The following is an 11626-nucleotide window of genomic DNA, read 5'->3' as shown; positions in this document are numbered from 1 at the left end:
CATATGGTCCACTGATCGTAATGAAGCTGATAAAGATGGTGGTATTAAACAGAAACAAAAATTCCCTCAAAAGGTAATGGTTTGGTTAGGAACTTGTTCAAAAGGTGTTACACCACTGGTTATTTTGGACAAAGATACAGTAAATCATGACTGGTATATAAAAAAAAAGTGTTGCAAGTGGCCTTGAAATATGGAAACGAGATGTTTGGTGATGATTGGACATTTCAACAAGATGGAGCAACTTTACATGCCCATCATTTAACTCAACAATAGTGTCATGATAACTTTCCTGCTTTTATTGACAAAAACCACTGGCCTCCAAATTCCCCTGATCTCAATCCTTTAGATTACTCAATATGGGATGAACTCGTTCACCAAATGAAATGGAATAAAATTAAATCAAAATTAACATTAATTCAAGAACTTAAACGAGCTGTAAAAAACATTAGAGTAAATGTAGCTTTAGAAAGTTGTACTAATTGGACCAGTCGTTTATATCGTATGTCAAAAAATAATGGAGACTATTTACATTAAATAAATCATGTCATTTTGTAGAAAGTTTAGTAATAAATCTTTTTTAAAAAAATTCACTTTTCTAGCCTTGAAAATAACAAAGTTGTAATAAAAATACTACCTATGTCATTTATCTTGGGCCACCCGTTACTACCATAGTGCAGCTTTTGTTTACAAGGTGCTGCATCTTTCCATTTGGTTGCAAGCTTTATGAATATTTAATCTTTTTTCATTCGTACTAGTACATTGTAAAGTTATCGCTAAACCATGGATTTTTCTTGTGTTTGTGTTTTGCATTAACAACAATTTTTGGTATTTATAAGTTACTCAAATTATTTGACCATAGATATTATATACCATACTGTAATATAAATATTATTGAAAAAAATGTATCTGAAAAAACGTTTGATAATAGGTTTTAATATAAAAGTATTATATACTTGTTGTGTTTTTTTTTTAAATTGTTATACCATATGCTCTTAAATGTTTTTTTTCCCTATATCTTTTATCGATAAAATCGTTTATTATATCATAAAAAGAATACCTGATTCGATATACATCAAGCTCATCATTCTAATCTCTCCTGAAGCATGGTACTTCTTGGCTCATTTCAACTGGTTTTATTTTTGAAAACGAGCGCTCCGCAGAACAACTTGTAATCATAAGTGTTGAAATAACGCGAAGAACAATTTCGACGTTTAGAAAAACAGATGCAAGGTTGTCATGAACCAAAGTTTCGTAAAATTCAGAATAAGAGAACTGTGTTTTTGATGCAAATTTTAATTTGACGTAGTTGCGATATTGCCTCAATTCTGTTCAAAAATGTTTTAAGTCGTTAAAATAAAAATCAACCAAATTAGAAACCTTCTGTCGATAGTCATTTTCATTTAAAGTTAGTCAAATAAGGAAACATCTCCGCAACCTCTACGTAAACTTTGTTTTGCTCATTAATCTCTCTCTTAAGCCTATCAATAATTACTATAAACCCGTTGATACAAAAATTACGTAGGCAGGTAATATCACGTACGGGGCATGAAGTTCTTTAGAAGTTCTTCATTTTAGGCAAATTCGTCTTGTAATATTTACATAATCAATACCTAGCAAGATTGATTTTGTCTCTCATTTTGTCTAAAATACTTTCTAACGATGAGAACAGCAAAGAGCAAGTTTTGAGATCAATTTGTTCTGACTGAAGAGCCCCTACGGGCATTTATCGCATTTAGACATTATCGCTTGCATCCCTCTGTATACTCCAGACAAATTTGTAAAATTTAAGAGAACACTCAAACGATCCAGAATAATTTTGACACTCTTGTGAACCACGGTTAATCCAAAAACTGACATCATCTTTATTAAAATTGCCCCACTTTCCAGGATCGGTTAAACGACTGTCCTTCTCAATAGTAGATTCATTTCCGCGAGAAAGAGGACCAGATCTAACTTTGATGAGTAGGAGAATCGCTGCTGTCGAAATGATCAATTTTATCTGTTTGTGATTGAACCTGCAAATTTACTAACACTGCTATAAATATCCATTTCAAAATGCTTAGAATTTGATGAAACATACAATAAGTAATAACTAATTTGTTATAATTTCATCAGAAAAAGACCCTTGGAAAAATGAAGTTAATTTCGGAATTTTGCTAAACCAGCAGCATAATTGATTTTTTTTTCTTCCTCTAATTTTCTTTTGTTTGACCCACTTAGGTAAAATAAACAACTGTCAATTTTCGTATTGAATTAAAAGTTGTAAATGTTCCAATAAAAGTCGACTTAATCAGCAAAATTAGATACAAAAGATCATCAGTTATATAAGTTTATTTGTGTAAACATGAAAAATGAAACGAACATTTACCTTCTTTAAAGAACTTGCAATGGATTATTGTTATGATTTAAACTACATTTAAGTTTTAGCTCTCAACCGCTATCAAATTTTCGCGCGCAGTTTAAAAATTTGAACTAAGAAAATTAATAGACAATACAAAACAAATTTTTAACAATACTAAGGATAAAATAAAAAACAATTAATAAAAAATCATAATAGCAAGAGCAGTAATACCAGCGAAGTAAATGAATTTCAAAATAGTTATTAAAATAACTTGTTTTCCTAAACATTTAAAGTTTTCAAATCTCTTCAGATGAGAGCGCAAATAACTTAAAAAATACGCTGCTTAGTTGCAGGATTATCTTGCACAGAAATATTTTAAGTATTTTTATAATTAAAGTAGAAAAATAATAAATATAAATTTTTAATTCGCATTATTTGCACTATTAATTATTTCACAATAAAATATTATATTAAAATATTATTCAAACTAAAAAATAGGTCTTTTTAATTTTAGGGAACCCCTAATTATATGGGACCCCTTGACCATGACCTAGTCGGGCCTATTGGGTAATCCAGCACTGTAGTCAAATATATATTTTCGTGTTCTGCTTGCTTGGTTTGCGTTAAATTTAAGTTTGAGTCCGGTACAAAGTGTTCTCTTGTTTGTACAACCCAGGGCGCTATGTGATTGGAGCTTATATATTCTGTTACTTTCGATGGTAAAAACTATTCGATGGTAAAAAAGTCCAGTGTGTTTTTTAACTGTATTTTTACCAGTTGAAAAGTTGGAATGTTAACATGCTGAAATACGAATTCGTCAGGGGCGGATCCAGGAATAATATTGACTGTAGCAAAAGTAAAACCAGATAACCCCAGTGACAGGGGACCTTATTTTTTTTCTTTTTAAGCTCCAACATAGGTACCCTTCTTCTAAAAATTTAAAAGTTTCAGAGGCACCAGAAAAACCTTAGTTATAATTACATTAAAAATAATAAACAATGGAAAATTTTTTTGATTGCTTTCAACATTAATCTAGCGGGCATTGTAATCAAAGTTTAATAGTATAAAAAAAAACATCAGAGATGTTCTAAAAAAGAAGAACTGATGAAAAGTATGTGATTTGATACACTTTTATTGCAAGGTCATTGTTATTAGTAATGATATAAACAATATAGCAGTGCTTTTTTTTAAAAAAAAAGGTGTCGAAAATCATCATTAGTATATCACAAAAAATTACGACAAAGGTAACACTTTAAAGTTTTTTTTAAAAGGTGAAGGAACGGCGTTCGGTGCGTTCGAGTAGAAAAAACGCACTGCATTATTTTAACTGCAAAAACCTGTTTTGTAAAGTTACTAGTAAACAAATTTATCATTACCTTAATTGCATTCAACATCCTAAACTGTTGGCTAATGATCAATAAAGTAAAGTTCAAATCATGAAAATTTACTAAATTGAAACCATATTTCAACAGTAGGCAACTAAAACAAAATAATGGCAAAGATAGAACTCATTAAATATAAAGAAAAATAAATTTCATAAAAAGTAAAATAACCTATAACTTTTTTAACAAAACCTTATAACATAAATATAATAAATAATAATAAAAGTATTCATGATAGCATCAAAAAAATATCCTGTAAATATTTTATTAGTAATAAATAAAAATATCTTACATATATTCTCTCTATCTCTTTATATATATATATATATATATATATATATATATATATATATATATATATATATATATATATATATATATATATATATATATATATATATATATATATATATATATATATATATATATATATATATATATATATATATATATATATATATATATATATATATATATATATATATATTCCGTATAACTTTGTAGCAAATGTATCTATTCATCAGAGTTCAATATATTTTTAAATTCCATTTTTCGTGGAAATGCAGTCGCAAATTTATCTACCACAATATTCAAATCAATTTCAATATCTTGATGAACGTGCAACATGGCAATACCATTTAAACGACCATCCCCCATAGTATTGCGCAAGAAAGTTTCAATTTATTTTAGAGCAGATAATGATCTTTTGCATGTACATGTTGTGACTGGTAATGTGCAAAAGATTCGAAGTATAGTGGAGATATTGGGAAACGTGTGGTCATCACATTTTTGTAGTGAATCTGAAATGATTTTAGGAGAACTATCAGAGTGATTTTTCCAGTAAACTTCCCACATATCTAACTCAGCATAAAAATAGCTTGGTTCTGGTAAATCGTTTTGGTATATACGAAATTCTTTAACTTTTTTCCTCCGCTCCTTGTCAGAAATTAAATTTGATGGTATAATGGAGAAAATATCTAACAATACTAAATTTTCTAAAGAAAATAAAGTATCTAGTTGTATCAGAATGTGATCAAGAAAAGGAGTTTAACAAGTTACTCGATAATATTCACTTATATCATCTACTTCATGGTTATCACGTTGTGTTTGTTGACCACATGTTCTTGGTTTAGATGGCATTGTACTATTAGTTGCAGCTATGCTAACAGCTTCTTTATACCATTCTGTGTGTGAAATATCAGTAGAGCTCTGAAGAGATATAAGAGTATTCTTTAAATTTTCCACATCTTTACGAGCTTTTGAGAAATCTTTATTAACTTTTTGCAAAGTTTTTATCAGTGGTTTTGTATAGCCTAATAACTTCCTAACTATGATTAAGGTGATGATAAACTTAAAAGAACAACATATTGCCACATATGTAGAAGCATCACCTCTGGATTTGTAGTTCCATGTCACTTTGATACAAATAAGAGATGCAACTATAGCTGGATATAATTCAATAAAGGCTTCAAGACCATCAATTCTTTCAATGTTTGTAGAACCACCTGGTTCTACAAACATTGATTGTTTTTTGAAAAGATGATGTCGGACATAGCTCATTAATTTTTGTAGATAGATCTTCTAACCTTTTTGGAGAATTATTAAAAAAATCAGAGACAATTCGAACATGATCCATCATATCTCGAATGGAAGGAATTGCACATGCTTTAGCAACACATATATTAAGTTGATGGGAAAAGCAGTGGACGTATGGAGTTTTAGGAAAATCTTTAAAATTAATGCTACTACACCACAAAGACGCCCTGCCATGTTACCATTCCCATCGTAACCTTGCCAACGACAATAAGACATATCCAGACCAAGTTTATGTATACTTTTCTTGATCTTGGTTGATAAAAAAACTCCACTTAAGCCAGTATTACAAGAAACAACTTTTAGAAAATCTTCCTTAACTTTACAGCATTCAAACATATATTGAACAATTACAGCCATATATTCTGTTTGGCTAACATCTGAAGTTTCATCAGCTAAAATAGAAAAAAACTTTGCTTTCTTCATTCTATCTGTCAATCGCGATCAAGCAACATCTGCACAAATATCAATCAACTCATTCTGCACTGTCTTTGATCAATAAGTAGCATTTTTAAGACCATTTTAAAAATGGTCAGATCTAATAAGCATTGGAAATTACCAGCATTATTACATTGCTTAACCAGATGTTTGGCGTCATCTCTGTGTCCTCTAAGCGGTATATTCTGCCTACAACAAAGAAGAATTGCACGTGATATTGAAAACAAAACTTGTCGATTTCTAGAAATATTATCAGATAGAAACTTAGTTTGAATGCATTGGAGAAGTGTTGTTAGTGATAATATTCTTACATTTCCAACTGACCAAAGCCGATATGGAAATTTATAAAAGAGTTGAGTAGTTAAAGAGGCTTTTCTGAACAGAACACAAGAGATACAGAACAACCCATCATAGTATTTTGAATAACACAACCATAAAATTTTTTTTGAACCAAACATTTACATTACATTTACGACCATTAGTTTTAGGAAATATATAGTCAGAAGGTGGCACTCATACGTAATATTAGAAGACTATACTTCTTATACTTTTATAATTTTTCTACTTTTTCTACAAACAACCCAACATCAAATTTGTTACATTCATCTTCTGTTGTTGTCTTTTCATAATTTACATGCAGTTTTGGAATTTTTACACATGATATCAATTTTTTTTAATTTATTATTTAAATCCAAAGATGAACCAGACACAGACAATGGTTTAGTGTTCACAGAAAAAAAATTCTTAATACACGATGAGGGTTTGGTCAAATTACTTTTTTGAATAGCAGAACAGTGAGGTATTTGAACAAGTTGGGTATTTGAAGTGCGTTTTTCTCCCGTTACTGCAATATTTTTTGCAGAATTTAAACTTGTTTGAGTACGAACTAAAATATTTCGAAATTCTGGCTGAGCGCTTTTAAAAGATACCAGAGGCACATTAGGTTTGAAAAAATGCATTTTTCCCATATGTGTAAGGTTGCTTGGAATTTCTTTTTTTTTTTGTGTCAACATTGTACAGCATCAAGAAAATTATTTGATTGGGTTTATCGAATTTCTTAAAAGACTGTGGGTACAATGTACTTCTAAAGAGATATTCTAGACATGCATCTCCTGTAGTAGGATAAAAAATTTTTAAAGGAATCTAAAATAGAAAATAAATATATACACAATAATATTCATATTATTAAACAGTAAAATTCAAATCAGTTTAAATGTTATATTATACAAATAACAATATACTTTTAAAATATTTGAGATAGACATCACACAAACTAAAAATGACCTAATACTAGATTGAGAAATATTTAATGCTTCAGCCAAAATAGCATCAACTATAGACTTTTTAACCTCAAACACAGTATATGCGACATTGGAGATACCTAGCAAAAAAGCGGATCTTTCTGATCGAAAAACACCACTTTAATGCCCGAGACAAAAAACAGGATGCAAAGCCAAAAAATTTGCGTTCTTGTATAATTCAATTGCACAAAGTTTCCTAAGAGTTGGTGCTAGTGTATTTTTTCCGATTAAAGCAATGGAGACAGCAGAAAATAAACAATTGCCATCTTGAGAAGTTCTGGACATAAAATTAAATTTATATGCATTTACATGCATACAAACAAATATATATATATATATATATATATATATATATATATATATATATATATATATATATATATATATATATTTGCCAAACTTTTACTTGCTGCAGCATATATAAAATCATCGGCTGCACTAGACAACTAATGTAAAATATATATTCCCTCAGAGTCTCGCTGGCAGAAATTATTTAATTCGGCGGTGTTACATAATTTAATCTAGTCTGTTAAAGAATGATTGTTTGCTTTTAACGCTTGATACAGCTCCATTTCTTTCATTAAAAAAGTTTTTTAACCGTATATATGGTAATACTAATTCACCCAAGTATAATTTTGGTTTTTTGCTACACTTGCTACAGGTTCTCGGTTGATGTCTTTTAATTCTTATCTTGTTAATAAAAAGATAACACAAAATAGGTATTCAATATAATAAATGCACGAATATAATAAATGCAGGTTTAGAGTTGTTTGAAAACATGACAAACAGGATTTTGATACAGTTGCAACACATATTTTGCCATTTTATTTCACTCCCAGTCAAAATTAAGGGGCCACGCTGCGAAATGCTTGACATTCTTACAAAAATTTATGAACATGAGAGACAAAACCCTATAAAAACTCGAGTTTCTTTAGCGAAAATTTTAATTTTCGATTTAGTAAAATTAGTTAAGCTTCAACAGCGCCAAAATTTGATCTAAAATTTTTATATTGTTTTGCATGAAAATATATATGCATATTTATATACGTGTGCATAATATAATAATAAATAAAGTCCAAGTTGACTGTAGATATTGCTTCACTTGCTACACCCTGGATCCGCTCTTGTTCGTTGTTTATTATATCGATAAATATGTGATCGAATGAATTTTCTCTACTATTTACACTCTTAGCGTTTCCTCTATTTCAGCTAATGTTTAGAAAATTGAAATCTCCTAGTATTATTACATCTGCATGTTAAAAGGTTATCGGCTTGCTTCTTATAGCAGATGCCACTAATGGCCCACTAAGTAACCAATGAGCGCGTTTTAAGCAGCCGTGGCGCAGTGGTAGCGCACCTGCTTCAGAAACAAAGGATCCTTGGTTCAAACCTCACCTCTGGGAAAGTTTTTCGACATCGGTTTGGAATCATCGCGTTAACTTCCGATTAAATGCTTATTCACAGTGTTCTTTAATAAGACCGTAAGGATTTCTTGGAGCACCTAAATAAAATTAAAAAAAAAAAAAAAAGGATAAACTCCAACGAACCGCCCAAAACTTTTATAAAGGTCTAAAACTTTTTGCTGGTCTACAAAATAGTTTGCTGGGTATGTACATATTATTATAAGGTCTACAAAATTCTTTGCTGAGTATATACGTAAAAAACTAGTGTAGCCAATTTAAAAGGATATATCTACATATACCATACCACATAACTACATATACCACATAAATATAAGACTACATATACCACACTATATATACCATATAAATATAAGAATACATATACCACATAATATATATATACAACAAAACAATATATATACCACATATATACCACATATATATATATATATATATATATATATATATATATATATATATATATATATATATATATATATATATATATATATATATATATATATATATGAATATATATACCACATATATAAGATATATGTGGTATATATATAAGATATATAAGATGTGGTACATATATAAGATATATATACCACATATATAAGAATATATATACCACATATATACCACACAAGAATATATATACCACATAAGAATGTATATATCACATAAGTATAAGACTACATATACCAACACTACATATACCACATAAATATAAGAAGTATAATTAACAATATTGACAAACTAAAACATTTTTTTATAGAATGTAACTATTTGTTCAGTATGATTTGCTTAACAGAAACTTGGTGTTCTGATGAATCATCCAGAATAAATTCAAACCTAATAATTCCGAACTACAAATTAATATCTTATGAGCGAAAAGCTCAAAATCGAGGAGGTGGAAATATAACATATATTCATAATGATCTGACTACTAAAATTAGAGACGATCTTTCGGTTTCTGATGCCGATGGTGAGGTCTTTACAATTGAAATAATAAACAAAAAATCAAAAAATATACTGGTGCCCACCTGTTACAGACCACCTGAAGGTGATATAAAAAACTTTTCAAATCACCTAAAACAAATATTTCTTAAAAATAACAAAGAGCACAAAATATTATTCTGTATTAAATATAAACTGTCTAAAGTACAATGAAGATGCCGTTACCAAAACTTTTTTTGACGATATGTTTCAACACTACGTCTTTCCTATAATAAACAAACCAACCCGGGTAACATTTAATTCAATCACTGCAATAGACAACATATTGACCAATTCATTATATGATTCTTCATTAAAAGCAGGTGTAATCAAAACGGATATATCCGATCACTTTCCGATTTACTTTTCCTTTTTTCAAGATACAAAAAATAATAACTTTAAAATCAAAGTCTATAAACGAAAAATTAATAATTTAACTATTCAACAGTTTAAAGACTCACTATCGGCAGTAAGGTGGGATAGGATTTACCAAGAATGTAACCTTGGGCATACCAACTCCGCTTATAATGAATTTATAGAAATATTCTTAAAGCACTATGATAATGACTTTCCAATTATAGAACAAGAATTAAAAATAAAATACTTACAATGTCCATGGATTACCAGAGGTATAAAAAAATCTTCAAAAACAAAACAAAAACTCTACATCAAATATTTAAAAAATAGAAATGAAAAAAATTTAAATACTTACAAACAATACAAAAATCTATTTGAAAAAATAAAAAAAAGCTCGAAGAAAAATTACTATTCAAACCAAATAAAAAATGCAACTGGTGACATTAAAAAAACATGGAATACTATAAAAGAAATAATTGGAAACAAAAAAGTAAAATCAAATAGTTTACCTGCTCAAATAATCATAGATAATATAGAGTACAGTGACAAAAATACGATTGCTGAAAAAATCAACGAACTTTTTGTTAACATTGGCCCTAATCTTGCCTCAAAAATTAAGTCTCCTAACATCTCATTCAAATCATACCTAAGTGATACCCAGAGCGAAATAAAATACAAAGGTCTAAACTACCAAGAACTTAATGTTGCTCTAAATTCCTTTAAATTAAATAAAACTCCAGGTATCGATGATATCTGTAGTAGAGTAGTGGCAAATGTCTTTACAACGATAAATGAACCAATATTTGAAATTTTTAAGTCTTCAATTAAAACAGGAGTTGTACCAGACAAGCTTAAAGTAGCTAAAGTAGTACCAATATTTAAAACAGGTGAAACATACTTAGTTAATAATTATAGACCTATCTCAGTACTCCCTACCTTTTCTAAGCTTCTCGAAAGAGTAATCTATAACAGATTGTATGAATATTTAATCCAAAATAAAATTCTAAATAAAAAGCAATTCGGTTTCCAAAAACAATATTCAACTGAACACGCAATTCTAGATCTAGCTAACAATATATGTGATTATTTTAATAAAAAACAGTTTGTTCTAGGCATCTTTATAGACCTTTCAAAAGCGTTTGATACTGTAGATCATGATATCTTACTTAAAAAAATGGAAAGCTATGGGATAAAAAACATAACCCTTGACTGGTTCAAAAACTATCTAAGTAACAGACAACAATGTGTTTTTTCAGATAATTATAAACGCTCAAAACTACTAAGAGTTGAGTGCGGTGTCCCCCAAGGTTCCATTCTTGGACCTCTTCTGTTTCTTCTATATATTAACGACCTTACAAATGTCTCGGATAAACTTGATATCATTATGTTTGCCGATGACACAAACTTATTTTATTCCTCGAACTCAATCAAAGATCTTTATGAATGTATGAACAAAGAGCTTAAAAGATTAAATATATGGTTGAAACTAAATAAATTATCACTAAATACAGAAAAATCAAAATACATACTGTTTCATTCCAAAAAAAAAAAAAATAATATACCAACTATCCTTTCCTTGCTAAAAATAGATAAGGTAAACATTGAAAAAACAGAAACAACTAAATTTCTTGGGATCCTTATTGACGAAAATTTATCTTGGAAAGCCCATATAAGTACAATAAACACCAAAATTTCAAAAAATATTGGGATACTCTACAAAGTTAAGCCTATGTTGTCCCAACATAATCTTAAATCCCTTTATTTTTCTTACATCCAAAGTTATCTTACGTACGCTAATGTTACATGGGC

This window comes from Hydra vulgaris, chromosome 13, assembly GCF_038396675.1.
Source record: "Hydra vulgaris chromosome 13, alternate assembly HydraT2T_AEP".
Taxonomy (NCBI): Eukaryota; Metazoa; Cnidaria; class Hydrozoa; order Anthoathecata; family Hydridae; genus Hydra; species Hydra vulgaris.
Note: the sequence above shows the minus strand (reverse complement) of the source record.